This window comes from Columba livia, chromosome 1, assembly GCF_036013475.1.
Source record: "Columba livia isolate bColLiv1 breed racing homer chromosome 1, bColLiv1.pat.W.v2, whole genome shotgun sequence".
Classification (NCBI taxonomy): domain Eukaryota; kingdom Metazoa; phylum Chordata; class Aves; order Columbiformes; family Columbidae; genus Columba; species Columba livia.
In genome coordinates this window covers 117,057,547-117,076,441 of record NC_088602.1, presented here as the reverse complement: position 1 = coordinate 117,076,441, position 18,895 = coordinate 117,057,547, and the positions used below count along the sequence as shown (strand labels likewise).

Sequence of the window (18,895 nt, the reverse complement as noted above, 5' to 3'; positions counted from 1 at the left end):
GGGCGCGCCGCGGCTCCCGCCCTTCTGGGCATGTGCGGCGGGGGAAGGGCCGCGTCGCGGCCGGCGCGGGGAGGGACGGGGCGGCGGCGGGGTGACCGGTCGCCGGTAGCGACGGGGCGGCGGCTCGGCCCCCGCCGGGCCGCCCGGCAAGCTGGGGAGGGGGCGAGGGGAGCGGCGCTGCGCAGCGGCGTGACTCAGCAGCGGGAGGCGGCGGCGCGGTGACAGGCCTCCCGGGGAGGCCGTCCCGTCGGGTTTTGGGTGCAGCGACTCTGGCTGCCAGGTCTGTCACAGCCACAAGCAGTGAGAAGTGCCCGGGCGGGGGTGAGGCAGCCGGGGCTGTCTCAAAACCCCGTGGCTGAAACCGCTCATTGAGTTGTTTGAGGGTTTCCCTTCTCTCCGGCACTGGTGAGGCGCGGCTGCTGCTGCTGAATCCCACGGGCATCGCTCGGTCTGGGCGCGACCCCGTCACCTCGGGCATCCGTCAGGCTTAGTCCTCTCCTGGCTGCCGTCCTGGCAGTCGCAGATACCGATTTCTCCAGGTGCAGCTTTATGTACAACGGCTTCGTACATCAAGGCGTCCGAATTTTCTACAAGCCTGATGCAAGCGTTCTGTACAGTGATACCCAGCGTATCATGGGGTTTACCTCGAAAGTTTTGTCAGTTTTAAATCCTCAGCCTTACTTTTTAATACGCCCAGTACTTTGGGCCGAAGAGCGTGTCCTGCCTACCAGTTCTTCGGGTAGATGGCTGGTTTCGGCTCCAGGAAATGCAGCACCCAGCCCTGACGTCGTGGCTTTCATTCAGAGAACTGGCAGCGCTTCATAAAGACAGATGAGCCTCAATATCGATACAAAACAAAAAATATGAACAGTCGTTTCACAAGAGGAGACGTTGACCTATATATTAAATTTCAAATCCTTAGGTAACTAACAAAGTTCTGGAAGTGCATTTGAAATGTAATCTCCCCCCCCCGCCCCCCTTAAAAAAAATAAACATACTTTCAAAAAAAAAAAAAATACAGTTAATAATAAACTTTTTCAATGTCAGATCAGATCACTCAGCAGAACTGACTTTCTGTCTGCTCTCAGAAATGTGCATAAAGTAAAAGCACAGTGTGCTGTTGCTCCAGGACAAAACCAACCATTTAATTTTATGTATCTTGGGTGAATTATTTATTTTTTATTAACACATGGAATTATGCAAACATAAATAATAAACAGAACATCATGAAGTCACATCTGTGAAGGATTCGTTCCTAATGTACATTGTTCTCAACCAAGCATGGAGTGATAGAAAGAGCATCACATAAAGACACGAAAGAAGAAATGCTGACATTTAGTAAAGATGAATTACTCCTTCAACTTATCTCAGTAAAAATCAAATCTCAATTCCTTTATGTTGCTTTACATCCTTCTCTCAGAACTACAGCATTAATGAAAGCCCTTTGCAACATTAAAATATTAAACTTCTCCACATTGTATTTACATGACCTGTATATAAATATACCATGCTTTCTCAGGTTTTCTAGTATAGTAATCTCAATCAATGTACACTCAAGCTATGAGAATAAATTCTCCTGTGTCTTTTTTTCAGACAACACTATGCAAAGAACTAGACTAAGTGGGGAACAACTGATGGGTTAACATCATGGTCTTATTGATCCCACTACTTTTTCTTAGAGTGTTAAAATTATTTTAAAACCCCCATGGTTCATGACTATGGCTTCATAGAAAGGCTGTGAAAAAGTTCTTTCAACACTATAATACATTATTTTTTCTGAAGGCTGATGGGACATGAAGTGAAGGAGAAATGAAAAGATTAACAAAAGGCTGTAGGTCTTAGATTGTTTTCAAATGGTGTCTTAGATGCAAATTTTAACTGATACTTCCTCTACTTCAGTTTTCAGTAGTCACCATCTTTACTTACTGATATTTTGGGGTTTTTTTCCTTGCAATCATTAACAGCAAAGTCTCAAGTATTCAGGATGGAATCTCATCCATCTACTTTAGATACCTCACTGAGGTATCTATTACCTCAATGAAATTTTAGGTGTCTGAGTCCTGGAAGGGCCGAAAGGAGCAATCTAATTGCCTCAGCTTTGCCGCATGGCCAGCAGACAGAGAGAGGCACTTGTGAAGACCTGCAGAAGATGACTGCTTCCTTTGAGGTGCTTCCTTCTTTCCACCAACAAGTAAGTGACCTCACAGCACCTGTGGGCAAAGCCAACCTGCGGTTAGAGCACAGATATCCACTTGGAAAGTCACGGGAAACACCAGTAACGCTCCATCCACACAAGTTCCAGCCTATCTGTCCCTCCTGCAGGACTGGCACTGATGAAGCAGTGAGTGATCACGGTGCTTCCACCCACATTTTGCATAAAGATGAAGAAAGCCGTAAGAAAGGAAGTGGGTGATGTTTCTAGACTCTAATTAAGCCCTGAACTCAAACTTGACAGCAGAATGGCATGATCAGCAACCATCGGGTAGCGTGGATGGTAGGTGCTGCAGCTGAGAGCCTGCGCAGCCAGGAATGTGCAAGTCACAGGGCCACATCAGAACAGACAAAAGTGAACCCAAGGTTATCCTAGTAGTTCAGATGTTCTCTGGCACGGGGTGGAGGGTTAGGAGGTTATGCCATATTTTTCGTGTTTGTTCCATGACAATCTCCCATACAATACATCTTTTACAGCTATGTGGGTTTGCTCCCCTTGGTTTTCCTCCTATTGAGATGAGAAATGGAGCAAAAAACTCCTTGTATTCACCACGCAGTGGTTCAGGTTCAGTTGGAGAGATCAATGCTTTTTGCCCAGGCATGGTGTGATAGTTGGGACAGTCTTGTAAGATGTGGATGGTGTCACATCAATCCCTCTCAAATGGAAAAATGTACACTTCCACTCCTATGCTTAGCTCAAGATGTGCTCTCTGCATTTTGCACGTATGTCAAAGCTGATGGCCCATGCTAGAAGCAGCCAGACATAATTCTGACTGCTGCTAATTTTTCAGGCTTCTAAAAGATATTTAAATGCCTGTCTTCCTAAGCTGAATTGCAGTGGGACTTGAGGCAAGAGATAAGTACCTATCTTCCCCAAACAGAATCTCCTTAACATGTGTGGGTGAGTAAAGTTAAATGCCTGAGGAGCTTTCAGGTTTAGCAGGGAGATGCTCATAAGATTAGGCAGTGCTGGGAAACAGTGGGCTGGGATTGCTTCTGGAATTCATGTGGAGTTTTGAGCACCTGCAGAGAACTCTGATCAGTTTCTAGAATCATAGAATCATTTTGGTTGAAAAAGACCCTGAAGATCATTGAGTCCAACCATAGCATAACTCTAAAACTAAACCATGTCCCTAAGAATCTCATCACACATCTTTTAAACCCCTCCAGGGATGGTGACTCAAACACTTTCCTGGGCAGCCTGTTCCAGTGTTTCACAACCCCTTCCATGAATAAATTTTTCCTAATATCCCATCTAAACCTTCTCTGGCACAACTTGACGTCATTTCCTCTTGTCCTATCACTTGCTGCTTGGGAGAAGAGACCAACCTCCTCCATGCTACAACCTCCTTTCAGGTAGTAGTAGACAGCGATAAGGTCTCCCCTCAGCCTCCTTTTCTCCAGACTAAACAGTCCCAGTTCCCCCAGCTGCTCCTCATCAGACTTGTGCTCCAGGCCCTTCACCAGCTTTGTTGCTCTTCTCTGCACTCTCTCCAACACCTCAATGTCCTTCTTGTAGTGAGGGGCCCAAAACTGAACACAGGATTCAAGGTGGGGCCTCACAGCACTGAGTACAGTGACACAATCACTTCTTTAGTCCTGCTGACCACACTATTCCTGATACAAGCCAGGATGCTGTTGGCCTTTTTGGCCACCTGGAAACATTGCTGGCTCATGTTCAGCCAGCTGTCAACCATCACCTCCAGGTCCTTTCCTGCTGGGTAGCTTTCCAGCCACTTTTCCCCAAGCCTGTAGAGTTGCATGGGGTCATTGTGACCCGAGGGCAGGACCCGGCACTTGACCTTGTCGAACCTCATACAATTGGCCTTGGCCCAATGATTCAGTTGGTCCAGATCACTCTGTAGAACCTTCCTACCCTCCAGCAGATCAACACTCCCACCCAACTTGGTTTCATCTGCAAACTTACTGATGGTGCACTTAATCCACTCATCCCAATCATTGATGAAGAGATGAAACAGAACTGACCCCAATACTGAGCCCTGGGGAACACCACTCATTACCATCTACTAACTCCATGCAAAAAAAGAGTAATTTTATGTATCCTCAAACTAGGCATCATCCTATCTAATGTTGGGCACTTGAGCATAGCAGGACTATATGGAGCAGTAAGCTCTTGGGCACCCTCTGTATTAGCTTGGGGAGGCTTGGTTACCTGGAAGGGGAAAGAAACTTTGTCAAGGGGAGAGGTGTCTGCAAGGTATGCAGTAGGAAGTCCTGGGGACTGAGAGCAGGCTCCTCTTCTGTGAGCAATCATCTGATGGGAAATATTTATTTCTCTTTAGTAATGCTGGGACAGATAGTAGATGGGTGTAAGACTGACCTTTTGCATAACGGAACCAGGGCTACAACATTTACCCATGAATGGGGATGGCTTGTGATTCTTCTCTGTCTTTTTCAAATACTTCACTTTTCAATACAATAGTTCAACTGGCAAAAACTGACCCTTGCTGGTATAACTATAGTGACAAACACGTAAAGCCCAGGAACACAGTAAAGAAATCTTAGTCTTTTCAGCCTACCATTTGAGTTCATGGGAACAACGGGATAAAGCTGCAGTCCATATCCCCTGAAGAGCCTAAGCTTTTTAGACTAGAGAAGAATTAGATGAAATATGGACTAATAAGTGCAAATAGAGTCCTGGAACAGGGTCAACTTCCCCTCTTCAACTAAATTCTCTAACTACTCAGCTATTATGCAAGAAGCACAATGTGCTTATTACATCTGCTCAGTTTTTTTAAAGCAACTGCCCCTGCAGCAACTATTGTATTTGTACATCTGAGTATTCAGGACATGTCGCACTTTCAGGAGGTCTCTGTTCTGGAAAGCCTGGAGCATGAGTAGTTGGAGCTGGGTTTGCATCCTCTCCAGTACCCTTACTCCATATTACATAAGATCTGAGTGTCCCCCTGCAGTTCAGCCAAGACTTGGGAGACTAAAGAGTCAGAAGATGGCATGCAGAAAACAGCAGTAACAAAAGTAAAAAATAAAATTAAATTTAAATCAATTTTAAAACATCCCCAAACACACGTGTTTGCATACAAAACTTCTGCAGAAACCTAAGTATGAAGCAGGTAAGCTGCTAACAAAAAATACACAAGCTATTGTTAAAAACAACTTCTGTCTTAAAAAACTTAAAAATTGTAAATCTATTTAGAATTGAGTAGTGGTATTAGCAGCCTACAAACTGTACTTGGCAACTTGTGTTGGTGAATCGGCAGTGGGAAATTAGTTCTCACCTAGTTCTGGGACTTTATTGGAAAAGGCCCATAAGAAGATAAACTGATTGACTAACATACACAAAGTTTCAAAAGCCCTTTGACAAGATCCTGTGCACAAAGCATGCTAAGCAATCGAGGGATAAGATCCAGCATATTTACAAAAAAGAAGAAAAGAAACCAAAACCTACAGAAAAACAAAAGTGAAACAAAGTAAGTGACTTACATGGGCAAATGAGAACAATATAACAGCAAGGTGTCAAGTTTCTATACCACATCCAACCCTGGCTAACACACTCCTTCATGTATTGGGTGGGGTAAGGGAAAAGCTGTTGCAGCAAAATGGCACAGTGTTATTTCTACTAGTTGAGGTGAGAGAGGAGCAGGGGAAGTTCAGACATTTAAACAAGCGAGGTGGACTGGCAATATTCCAACACTGATAAAATAATGCTATTAAAAATGATTAATTACGTCCACTAGAAAAATTGATTTGTTGACAGTTAGTTCATTTGTGTTAAAAATATCTAGTGTCAATAATTGCAGTGTGGTTATTTCAATGTTTGCATAGTGACGTCTGCAAGCACCTGTGGCGTACCCTGTGCAACACTGTCCAACCATAGGTAAGAGTATTTTGTCAGAGTTCAGCAAACAGCCAAGGAGATTATTATGGTCCAAAGCAAGAGTTTTCCATGACACCAGGTCCTCCACGTGTCTATGGTCTCTGCCTTAGCAATACAGTAAGATAAACATGTCTTTCATCAGAAACTTGGTTAGCACTGTTCTAATGTGAAGGAAATAAAAAAGCAGAATCAACCGTCACAAACTGGATATCACAAGTTGATCTGCACCTGTATTTTTGTTGCATCTGCTTGCAAGAATACTTGAGTATCACGTAAACAATATTACACAAGGCAAGGTCTGTGGGAGAATACAGCAGACAAGCTTTCAGGTGCACGTAACCCTGCCCGTCCTCTTGGCCAAACAGGGCTATGACAACAGTGCTACTACTAGTATTCAAGGTTCAGTAGCAGAGTTCACTGGTCTCATCCATGCTGTCTGTGGGCACTTCCCTGAAGACAGCACCTACCACTGTCACAATTCTCACAGCCAACCTCAGGAAATGGTGGGACCGAACCCCACAAATATGTGGGAACCTTAGTTTTGGGCATGCAGGATGCACTAGGTCTCACCCATTACAGACAAGCAAGCAACTCCACATAACAAGCAGGGAGCCCTCACACTCATGATGGATGCGTGGCCAGGTCAAGGAAGCTGGGAGATGACATTTGGGTGTCAAGATCTTCAGAGCGGTGCGGAAATGGACAAAGGGGCAAGGACTGTGCCACACAGAAATGCTCATGTGGTCATGGCTGTGGCTGATGTTTGTGACAATCAGGGGAGACATCTGCTGCTGCCCAAAGAGAGCTATTCTTACCTGTTTGAAACTTGTCATACTGGTTGAAGTGACCTGGCTTTGTGCCCTGGCCTGTTGTGTGTGCCTCACACTGGCGTTAAGATACTTTTCCTCATGTATTCCTGTTTCACCAAATAACTTCTTGAATTTGAGATAATGCATGTTGTCTTTAGGACCCACACTGCTTTTGTACTCAACTGCACAGATGGCCTCAAGTCACACCAGGGGATGTTCAGATCCGATATAAGGAAAAATTTCTTCATGGAAAGGGTTGTCAGGCATTGGAACAGGCTGCACAAGGAAGTGTCTGAGTCACCATCCCTGGAGGGGTTTAAAAGATGTGTGGATGAGGTTCTTAGGGACATGGTTTAGTGCTAGAGTTAGGTTATGGTTGGACTCAATGATCTTCAGGGTCTTTTCCAACCAAAATGATTCTATGATTCTATGATTATTTTCTGGGCTCCTTAGTGGCAGGTCCTGTCTGCAGTGCTCTGCAAATGCAACATGGGAAGAGCATCTCCTATTTTTGTTGTTGCTGTTGTCAAAGACTGGCTGGGGTGTTTCTGACCGCCTGTCTCTAGGCTGTGTTATATGAGAGAGCAAATGTGGTGAGATGGGTAAAGAGATGCATAGAACAAGCTGGAGGGAAGAAGATCAGGCCAAAACATGATGCAAATGCTGAGCAAAGGAAGACATGCCGATAACAGAAGAGAGGAGTTGTGAGAAATGCTAGACATGGGTTGGCTTTGGTTTAGCTTTGCCAGAAAATGGTCCATCTCTCTGCTAACCCAGATCACGGCATGCAACTTTCAGTAACAGTGATGTTGCATGAGCTGATCTGGTTTGTAGGGTCAGGATCCCTGAAAGCAAGTGGAGCTGGAAAGCCCTGGTGCAGTAAAACTTTCCTTCCTGTGACAGGGCTGGGGCCAGCTGTTCCCCCACCCTGGGCAGAGGTGTCCTCATGGGGTGTACAGTGAGGTGGACCATGAATAGGAGTGATGCACAGAGTGACCTGAGCTGGAGATGCCCAAAGCCCTGTGTTACCTTTCTCCTTTCTATATAAAGTATACTGGGGGGGAGGGGGATTACTGAGAATCGGAGAGCGTCCAGCAGTTCTTTAAGCTTGCTCTGTACTTCTTGTTATCACTTTTCTGGCACAGCTGCTTTGCACTCCTGTTTGTGAATGGGTCCTGGCTCCTGAATCTCCTGAGACATTTATTACTGCTGCAGCTGGTTCCTTTAAACTCCCCTGGCTGTTTCTGCACTGTTACTTCTCCTTGTTCTGGGACAGCCAATGACCTCTCTCATTTTTCCCAACTGCATCTCACTTTACTTTCTAATCACCCAGACAAACCTGTCTCTCTATCTGCCTACAATCAGTGGATTCTCAGTTTTCTTGATCACACCTGCCTGTCAGTTGTCCAAAAAGATTACGTGCGCCTTGAATTTTCCACTTACTTTAATAAATTAATTATTGCAGCGTTATATAACTTGTTTATGTTTGGCTTGCACAGTAATGGTTTGGATTTTGGATATTCTATAGCATTATATTAATTTAGTAAGCACAAAACAACTGTGTAAAAACCTAGCAAGGCCAAGAAAATAACAGACTCAACATCCTTAATTTAAAGCAAAACGTTTTTTTTTTAAAAAAAAAAAAAAGAATAAAGAGTTCTTGCTATTCTTGAGGGCAAATTCACATGTGACATAGATGAGGTAAGAGGAGACATCTGAAAAAAACATTTCTCATTCCTTGTCCTTGGGGTGATCCAAATCTCTTTAAACACCAAGCTTTATTTTTTGTTCTTCATCTCCTTTCTGTCAGTGTAAAATGAAATTATGGTGCTATCAGTGCCAAATTGCCTTAAAAACAACTACAGAGAAGATTTAGCCAGGCTCAGACCTTAAACTCTCTTCTCTAACACTTGTCTGTTAGGAAGCATAAAATGTTCCAGAATTGTATTTCGACCCCCTAGAATACATGCACTAGAAATTATCACAGACAATTCATTCTGCTGATAAAAATAATTTAAAGGCTGGAGAAAGCCAAGGGCTCACCGTGACAATTGTTAAGGATATGCTTTCAGAATAATCTAAAGATGTCTGCTTCCAATTATACATACGATATTAGCCTTCATATTTTTCAAAAGCAATAAACTATTCTGATTATATATAATACGTAATATGATAGTTTAATTTCCAAGTCTATTAAGACAGCAGTTTAATTCAACACCACCATCACATCCCAGTCTGCTGAGACAGTACAGAATGAAAGATCAGCCATTTTTAAAAAGCTTTCACTAGAGACTCACAAATATGTAACAAAGTGGATATTTCTCAGTCCGGTGGCTGCCCTGAGAGCTGAGATTGCTCAAGCCTGATGGATAATGTTTGGATTCCCAAGAGGTGCAGTGGTTAGAAACAGTGCATTTCAGATTCTAGATTAGTCTTGGGTTTGTATTGTTTTCAAATCTGCTGCTGCTGTTTCAGTAGTATCAGCCATTTACATTCAGTACTTAATGACGATAAGCCTAACATGAAGGACTTGCATATCACTGCTTGTATATATGTTAGATATATTTTCAGATTCTGGATTGTTGGTGATGGAGTTTTGTTTGGTTGGTTGGTTTGTATTTTATGGCTTTGTGTGTGTTTAAAGAGTACTCTTTTAAGTAGCAGAATGACATTAGAAAGTGACATAAGTAGTTCATAGGCATAAGAAGCTTTTAAAACTAAGATTTAAGCCTGTTTTATAACAAGTATTTTTCATCTAGTAAAAGGCCTTAATCCAAACCAACCAATAATTCAAGTGAAAAGTTACAATCTTTAAAGCTACTTCTTAAAACCAGGCTATTTTTGTTTTGTTTTGTTTTCCTAGGAACTTGCAAAAGACCATCACCCAGTGATCCACTACATGGCACTTTGACTGTTAATTGATAAGTTTAGGATAAGCCGCTTTAGCATTGCAGAGCTTTTATTCCACAATCCCAGCTAGAAGATGTTTTCTTAGTATCTGACTTCACTTCAAAGCAGATTTATCTAAGGTCTAGATTCCTAAAGTGAGTTTAGACAACTTCTTGTAATAAAAAACAGAAAATACATATCTATTTTAAATGTATATGCACATTTATGTGTATAGAGAGGTAAAATTACATTTTGAAATTTCATTAAGCATGTGAAAGCGGAATAGCATTTTCTGCACCCAGGACTTAAAGGTGTTTAAAGAAGCTGGTTTATGCTGTTACTTCCTTCCTCTGAAGGGTAGGGATCTTTTTCTATATAAATCACATTAGAGCATCATTACTACTTTCAATAAAAGAGTTAAATTGGCTATAACATGCACTTGTTACACAAAAATTATAGGTGAGGAGCAAATTCCCTGGTAACCACATTCAAGTTGCAAGCCTTAGCAAACAGGTTTTTATCTGTCAGAAGCATAAACTCAGGAGCCTTTACTACTGTTCCAGATTAAAGAAAAGTGAGTAACCAAACCATACATTGCATACAGGATGAGTGGCTTTCTGCTCGTGATTTTGCTGGCTGGGTTTCTAATTGCAAAACAAGGGGGTTTCCTGCAACTTGCATGTTTGGTCTTGCACCTATCTCACTCATGGCCAGCTTGCCTTTCATTGGGTTTTTGCTTACTAATAATGAGATTATTAACAGCCAATTCACTATGTTTAAATATTTTTTTCAAGGAGGAATCGAGGTAAAAACTGAATTCTGCATCTGGCTTTCCTTGTTTTTATGTTCATCACAATATCAATCATGTCCTTGTTTTGCATTGTCTTGCAACCAACTGTTTACAATAAGCCATCAGTAGCGATCAAAGATCTGATTCTATCTCTCTTGCCGTTGTTGATTAAATAGGGAGAGTACAAACCGAAAGAGAACTTGACTGCTTTATCAAAATACAGTTTATTTACACAAAAGGACACTAATTTCCCTGTAGTCAGGCCCAAAAACATAGGGGATTTTACATGCAGGGTTAGTTTTCCCTCTATTTAATTATTAACTGTTCCTGCTCTAATAAAAAGTTTAATTTAAATCATGATGTTATGAAAGAAAATTTCACTCAACTTCAGAAATGCATGTGGACAAATGTACGATCTGTAGTTCAGGGACAGGATCAAACACTGAACAGCCACATTGGATGAGATGGAAGATCAGCACAGATTTGGATTATCTGTTAAAATGACCAGGACTGAATATCTCAGAGGGAAGTTTAAAAACTTCTTAGCGACAACCTTCTACATGGTATTCTCCACTTACTTTCTCATCTCCACCTATCATACTGGTAATTCGTAATGGTGGTTAGACCAAAATTCTGAAGATTATCAATCTTATTTTTTTTTTCCTGCCACTGTTAACTGTCTCTCTAGATATATTTGATATATGGATGACTCCAAATTATTTTTGAATTTTATAAGTCTGTTCTACTTGTGCTAGGTTTCATGGTATGATCATATAAGTTGTATAAGAAAATATTTTAGTGTTTTATAATTTACTACCTTCTAATTTCATTACACAGTCCTTTATTTCTGTATTATGAGCCAGAAAAGCAAAACGCTCAGTCTATCTTTAAATGACTTATTATTTTATATACTTTCTTGTCTTACTCATTTCCTGTTTACTGTGAAAGATCTTTTATGTCTCTTCAGAGTGTGTTCGCAACACAATACAATCTGTTAACTTTTATATAGACGCCTCCTGTTCAAAGTGTACTATGGAGTGTCTATTAATGTAACTGAGACTGATATACAGAAAGAGGTGTCAGTATAAAGAGTATTTAATATATTTACACCGTGAAACTGCAAGAGTAAATTAGGAACAGATCGAAGTATGAGTATTAAGTGAACTACGGACAGGAGATGTTCTTGTTACGGCCTGCACAGAATTGGCTAGTCATACCATGCAGCTCTCTTCCTTATTTTTAACTGTGAGATCATAGGAAAATACAAATGGCAACTGTGCAAGATGTTTTCCTAACATTCTGCTCCCAGGCTCACTTGGCTGTCTCCAGCATGGGTGCACCTCACTACAGCCATCGAACCCTGCAGTTGGAAGGTGAAATCTCTTTACGTGCTGAGGGTAACGAGATCAGTTCTGCTGATGGAGACAAGACAGAACCTCATCTAATGCCACAAAATGCCTTCAACAGCATCTGCTCTCTCATCAGCACACAACAGTTCTCCCTCTCTGCCATTGTCCATCAGTAATCCAGGACCGCATCGCCCCTTCTTCAATTGGCTCACTACTCTGCCAAGGACTATTTGTAAGTAATATTTTTTCTGCACTTTTCTTTTTCTATTTATTATTTGCTGCCACTTGAGAGAGGGAATGAGAGAGGGAAGAAAAAAAAAAAGAAAGAAAACAAAGGTATTCACAATGAGTTCTTGAAACATTTTAAATGTAAGGCTTGGTCTCAACTTTTCCTCTTTAATTATCTGCTGCTGCTACTTGGAATTTTCAGGGCTGTTTGAGCCCTATAATAACTTGTTTGATTTATAGTTATAACGATTCATTCCTGCTGGGTGGGGGGAACCATGCTGATTGCTTCTCTCTTACTTTAGCTCTGTCATTCTCTATGCTCGTATTAAGTATTGCAATGCTTTTTCTAAAAAAGATTAAAAAAAAAAATCAATATAATTTTCTAAAAGTAAACACTTGATGTACACATTGATATACAAGCTCCAAACTATGTAATATGTGAAAATGGACACAACTGTTGAGTCTACAGATGCTTCGGGTTTTCACCCGGAAAAATATGATTTTCCATATACCAAGAATCAAACATGTTCTCTATTACTTTCTTGCTTACATAGAGTAATCTAATGCAATCTATTATCTTGTTTGGGTTTTTTTGCTATGCACTAGGCTGATAGTTTCAACGATTTTCCCTTAATAACCTCAAGCCATTTTTCTGATCATTGCACTGGATGATGATCCTATTAAGTACATATACTTTAGCTTGTTGTTTTGTTGTTTTGTTTTTTTTTTTCTCCCAGACCAACCAGTTTCTATTCATAAAAACTACAATTGATCCAGTACAAAATCCAACCAACTGGAAGTTTTTGTATTTGGTTGTTTTTTGTCCTTTGAATGAAATTCATTCACCCCTCTAGAGATGGTCAGGAAGTACATAATTTTGAGTGCTTGGAAGGTTATTTTTTGCTGCATTCAGGCCTCTTGCACAAAGGGGAACTTTGCTCTTCTTTCAGTATTAGCATTGTGCCTGCAAATAGAAATCATTTTACCTTCAATTAAGCTTGCTATGCATCAGTGGCACACTACTGACTTCAAGTTTATTCCACATTTAAAAGACAGAGAATAGGTTTCACTGCCCTGAAGATACATTTATTGGTAATTTGCAGCCATTGATCAAAAACTAATCCAGATTATTTGTGACTCAAAGCCACAGGCATCTGAAGTGTTCAGCACCTCCAGAAATTATCTTTAATGATGGATAGAAAACATTGGTTTCAGAGGAAAATGAGCCAGCAGGTAGTGATGGCGCACACAGCCTCCTTCCATCAGCCCCACTCTCTGCTGTGCATGAACTCATTTTCTTGTCTAGGAATCATTCCACGGATTGACTGGTTTTGTTTACCAGCCTTCCTAGACAGAGCGTGGCATTTCATCTACCTAGTCATTTATTTATTATATTGTTTCCTTGCTTCAATCAACTCTCTGTAAAGCTTCTGTTTATCTTTCTTCTTTGCCTTGTACCTGCACTCCATGCACAAAGCTGCTGCCTCTGACATCTCTACAGAGAAACCCGAACCCGTGCTCTCCTGTCTCCGTGCCAGGACTCTTCCGAGGGGCTGGGTGGGGAGGGAGGAGGGTTGCTATGAGAATTCCAAGCACTCCCGATTGCCCGCCAGTGCTGCCAGTATCGTTGGCAGTCTGAAAAGCGGAATAAATCCTCCCATAGTAATTGTGTGATAATGATTTGATTTGCAAAAGTTTTGGCTTCGCCTGCTTGTCAGTGTGCTTATTAATTTGCTTATAGAAGAAACTCATTGAAAATATTCAAATCTAAGAAATAAGCCCTAGTATGCATCTAGAAAGTAATGTATCTGTTAAGATCCATGACAATTACATGATAAAACCCCTATGGAATAATTAGTAGAATCAGCAAACAAACATTGGTTTCCTAACAGAGATTTTTTTTTGTTTTTTTCCTGCTTCCCGCTCCCCCACAACAATCTGCCTGTTCCCCAAGCATGTTTCTTCTCCTCCTGATGTTCCAAAAGACACCGTTACTGTCTCCTTCATCTTTGGCACCCACCATTCCAAACAAAACAGCAACAATTAAGATGGATACTCCCTGACAGGCATTTTAGAGCAACAAGGGCAAAGCCAATATCATAAATCACTTTCCTTAGAGGGTATAGTCAAGTGACATGAGAAGTTACAAGCTTAAAATGAAGTTTCAACTTCATCTGCCATTTTCTGTGTCACAGGGTGTAACACCCAAGCAGCGGGTATGGTCCAGCTCAAGGAAGGAGAAAGGGGCTGCAGGGTCTTGTGGCCCATACTGCCAACTGTCTCCATGAAAGTCCTGATGCTATGGCCAGGCTGAAAATCCTCTGTCAAAAGCTAACTGGCAGCTGTTAATTAATATCTTCTACAAGAAGCATACAAAATGCCTGAGTTCAGTATTTTCTCTGGTAGCTTGTTAAATGCAAGACTTGAAGCCCAGCAAGTCTGTGAAACACAACTTGGTAGGCTTTGGTTCTCTTTGGACATGATGTCCAACTGCAAAATGAACAGAAAAGGCAGAGCTGGACAGAATATTTGAGAATATTGAAGAAGGGAGGATGGGTAGGGAGGACTGGCTGGAAATACCCAGCAACCTCTCGGGTCTGTTACAACAGAAGACAAACAGAAAATAAAAGAGCAGCTGAAATCACCTTCCAACATAAAAATGTTTCTCTACATTGATCACAACAAAAAGACCTCATTTCTCTCCAGAAGCCTCTTTGAGCAACCTAGGAGCTGATCCTCCATCTTCTAAATCCTATGGGGACCTTTCTAGCCCTCAGAGTGGCTAGCCTGCTTTTGGGACGTTTCCCTAGGATGAAAAAAGAGCAGCCCTACTGAAATGTAAATGCTGTAAAGTATCTGTCCTCCAAACTGGGATTGTTCTGCTTTAGCCCCAATCTCTGCAACAAGGCCTTTGAGTCTCAAATCTATTTACTGACCACAGCCCCCCTGTAATCAAGCTGTGGTTTTGCTGCAGAAAGTGACCCTGAGAAAAAATAAAATAAAATAAAAGCACCACATGATTCTACATAACTGCAGACCAAATTACATCCTCAATTACCCCCACACCCCCATCCTCAAATACCCCCATTAACAACTGGAGTTGCAGAGGTGTGACTGGAAGATGGATCTGGCCTGCAAAACCGTAAATCCCCTGGGACAACAACTAGAAAAATGCCAGTTGACTTCAGTGACGAGGTGCGGAACTGGCAGGTATGGCTAAATCACATACATGTATAAACTGAAAAAAATGTTTCAGATGGTGTGTTCTTCCCCTTCAATCCTCTCGGCTTTCATCTGGGGCTGTGAATATCTTTAGACATACTCATACAAAGGCAGGCAATACTGAAGGAAAAAAAGTCTTGTATACAAAAAAAAGATTTGATCTTATAGTTGAATGGTTTACTGGAAAACTCTGAACTTTCCATATGTATTTTTTCTTGAATATCAATGATCTGTTTTTCTCTACTCTCGTAACCTAATCAAGAAGGAAACAGGTCAAACAACTGTAATCTTATAAAACTGGAGACATTTTATGCTTTACTGAGACCCCAATGCTGAAATGTCTGATGTTAGAAACAACAGAGCAAAAGATTTAAATGACTGAAAGCTATTTTGCAATAAATGTGTCTTACATAAGTTGCATACACAAGAAGAAAATAAAAATTAAGGAAAATTGCTCTAATGAAAAGCATAAGCTGGGAATATCAATAGGCTACAATGTGTAGACTTGCATATTCTAGCTGCCATTGCTCTATTTGGCTTCAGAAACAAAATTATTTAGGATAAGTATAATTACAGCTGGTAAGAATTTTCACGCTCAGGGAAATGCTAACATTTCAACATTTGTTTTCATGTTGAATCAGAATTAAAAAATCCAAATTCCTCTCAGAAGCAAATTCTGAAAAATTATGATTCTTAGGTATTAAATATAGATCCTGTCAAAACATTGTCCTACATATATCAATACCTGCAGTATCCAGTAGGAACATATTGTAATATTTAATTTGATATTCCAGTATGATTACAAAGTCAACATGAATGGAATATGAAAATTAAACATTTCCAGTTAACAAAGCAGAATATTTTGGTGTTGAACAAGGATGTTGGGATGAGATTTTCAGCACTGTGGAAATGTTTCCACTATGAAAAAAAAAAATATTGCTGACAGTAATTTTTTTCATCCACTATTGTTTTACTAGTTAAGTTTTGACACCTCTTAGCACTTCTTCTCTTTAACAACATCCTGATCAAGCGGTTTTTCTTTTCTTCTCACTTCCTTCCTTTTACTTCCTTTCCAGTAGTATGATGATTAAGAAGATTTATTACTATATTTGTACAGTGCCTAGTTATATAGACACCTTTACACTGAGGTCCTCAAAATTGACTCATCATAAAATCCAAGCAAGATTAAATTATGAACAAAGAGAGGTGTGCATTTAAGGGGAGAGCTTGGATTAGAAGCAGCATAGCCCTGGATCTTGCACTGTGTTTCACACTGTAATGCCTCTTGAAAAATGGCTCAATGCATCAGCTCGCAGAAGAGATCAGCCAGCTGAAGCACCATGCATAAAACCAGATTTTCAGTGTATTTCTGACAACACAATTCACACACATGGGAGCACAGATAGCGGGTGCACCTTCACCAGTCTTCTAGTTGAGACCAAGGAGCGCCCTGTGTGAGGGCCCAGCAGCCTGCCTGGCCTGCACCGCTGAGCCACCTGGGATATGCCAGAAAGAGATCCCCCCGGAGACATTCCTGGTGTGTGCAGGCATCCAGGCCATGCCATCAAACCAGACATAGTCTGAAGTAAAACCCCCTGGAGTTTACCCCCTCTACTCTGCCCTGGTGAGACCACATCTAGAATATTGTGTCCGGTTCTGGGCCCCTCAGTTCCAGAAGGACAGGGAACTGCTGGAGAGGGTCCAGCGCAGGGCAACAAAGATGATTAAGGGAGTGGAGCATCTCCCTTATGAGAAAAGGCTGAGGGAGCTGGGTCTCTTTAGTCTGGAGAAGAGGAGACTGAGGTGTGACCTCATTAGTGTTTATAAATATATAAAAGGTGAGTGTCAGGAGAATGGAGCCAGGCTCTTCTCGGTGACAACCAATGATAGGACAAGGGGCAATGGATACAAACTGGAACACAGGAGGTTCCACTTAAATATGAGAAGAAACTTCTTCTCCGTGAGGGTAACAGAACACTGGAACAGTCTGCCCAGGGTGGCTGTGGAGTCTCCTACTCTGGAGACATTCAAAACCCGCCTGGACACATTCCTGTGTAACCTCACCTAGGCGTTCCTGCTCCGGCAGGGGGATTGGACTGGATGATCTTTTGAGGTCCCTTCCAATCCCTGGCATTCTGTGATTCTATGAGTACCCACTCTGGGGTACCAGATCCTTTTTCCTCTGGTCTGCTTCTGCTGAGCTGTGCTGCTGCTGGTGCAGAAGTAGCCATAAAAAAACCTACATCTCATCCACGGTATTTGGAATATCTCTGCAACTACTAGTTATGACTGGACCTTTTTGAAAGTATTTGCGAAGTGTAATCCTTAAGAAATGCAGTTAAGGTGCTATGGAAACATACAAGCCCTATGGTAGAGCATAGCATAGGGTAACATAGATGTACCCACATTATCTACCTGTAAAGGAAATGGTTACACTGGGAGGTGGAGAAGTGCTCGTTCACGCCTTGACCCATCTCTGTAACACCTTCATCTGCTTCTCCATGGATGGAAACCGGGTCCTCGGGCAGGATGCCTTCCATGACGCCCTCACAGGAGATGTCTCAGCTGGACATGGAGGCAACCAACCCTCCTAAACACACTCATGAACACCTAGCTCATTGAAAACTCAAGCTGCAGTGCAGAATATCCTTCTGTTCTCCTTCTGACAGTGAACTGCACCAAAAGCTTCACCAGGAGGGAGAAATAATGTTTGACAATGTCGTGTCTCTTACCCAACAGCGAGAGCTAAGGTTCCACAGCCAGGTGCTCACCCTATCCCATACGTGAGCAGTCTGGGCTCACCGGCCCCAACCTCCAGGGTCCCTAGAGGGAAAGCTGCAGTGTCCCCTTGCACAAAACTCAGGCACCTCTGTCACCTGCAGTGACCTGCTTGCACGTTGGCCAAGAAAGAACTCAGCAGAGCAGCCTCCACATCCAGGCACCTGCCCTTGGTGCCAAAATACAAGCACTGCAGGAATTTGCTCTTTTCAGTAAACTGTCTCAAATAATTGCCTCGGCTTTAAAGTTGAAGGCCTCTAGAGTAATGAACAACTGTTATTTCTAGCACAATGGGATCACTGTCTATAACGTTATCCCTTAATTGCTACTGCAGCGCAAATTATGAAAAGCAAGAATATCCAAATATAGAGACACTCGGCCCTTGTGACAGGAAATTAAGGCCTGTTCCCTAACACTGCTGCTTACCCTGAACTCCAGCTCAAGTCAAAATGAATTACATACATTCTTTACTTTGAAAAGCAAGCTCTTAACCTTTGCAAACAAGAGTTTATTGAGTTCACATCATGTGTGTTCTGGCTATCTCTATAAACATCCAATGCTTTTTTTGATCCCACTTAATCTCCTGGCCATCCTGGTCCCATCAGTGCTAACAACGAAACTTGTCTAAAAAAAGTTGAAATACATTTTTTTAAAATAATGAATAAAGCTGCAAGTGTATTGTCTTTTGAACTTTTAGTGAGTTTGATTGTTTAATAGTTTGTTATTTTGAACTGCAAGAAAAAGCAAGTGAATGTTGCTATAT

The 18,895-nt window shown here is 41.7% G+C and overlaps 1 long non-coding RNA gene across 1 annotated transcript in view; it reads right to left on the bottom strand.

The window, feature by feature from the left end:
• Nucleotides 1-1,143: 1,143 nt before the first annotated feature.
• LOC110358835 (uncharacterized) overlaps nucleotides 1,144-18,895 on the bottom strand; it is a 44,517-nt gene continuing 26,765 nt past the window's right edge. Inside the window, exon 3 of the long non-coding RNA XR_002413600.2 lies at nucleotides 1,144-2,210. This is a non-coding gene — a long non-coding RNA (uncharacterized LOC110358835). The remainder of the gene's footprint in view (nucleotides 2,211-18,895) is intronic.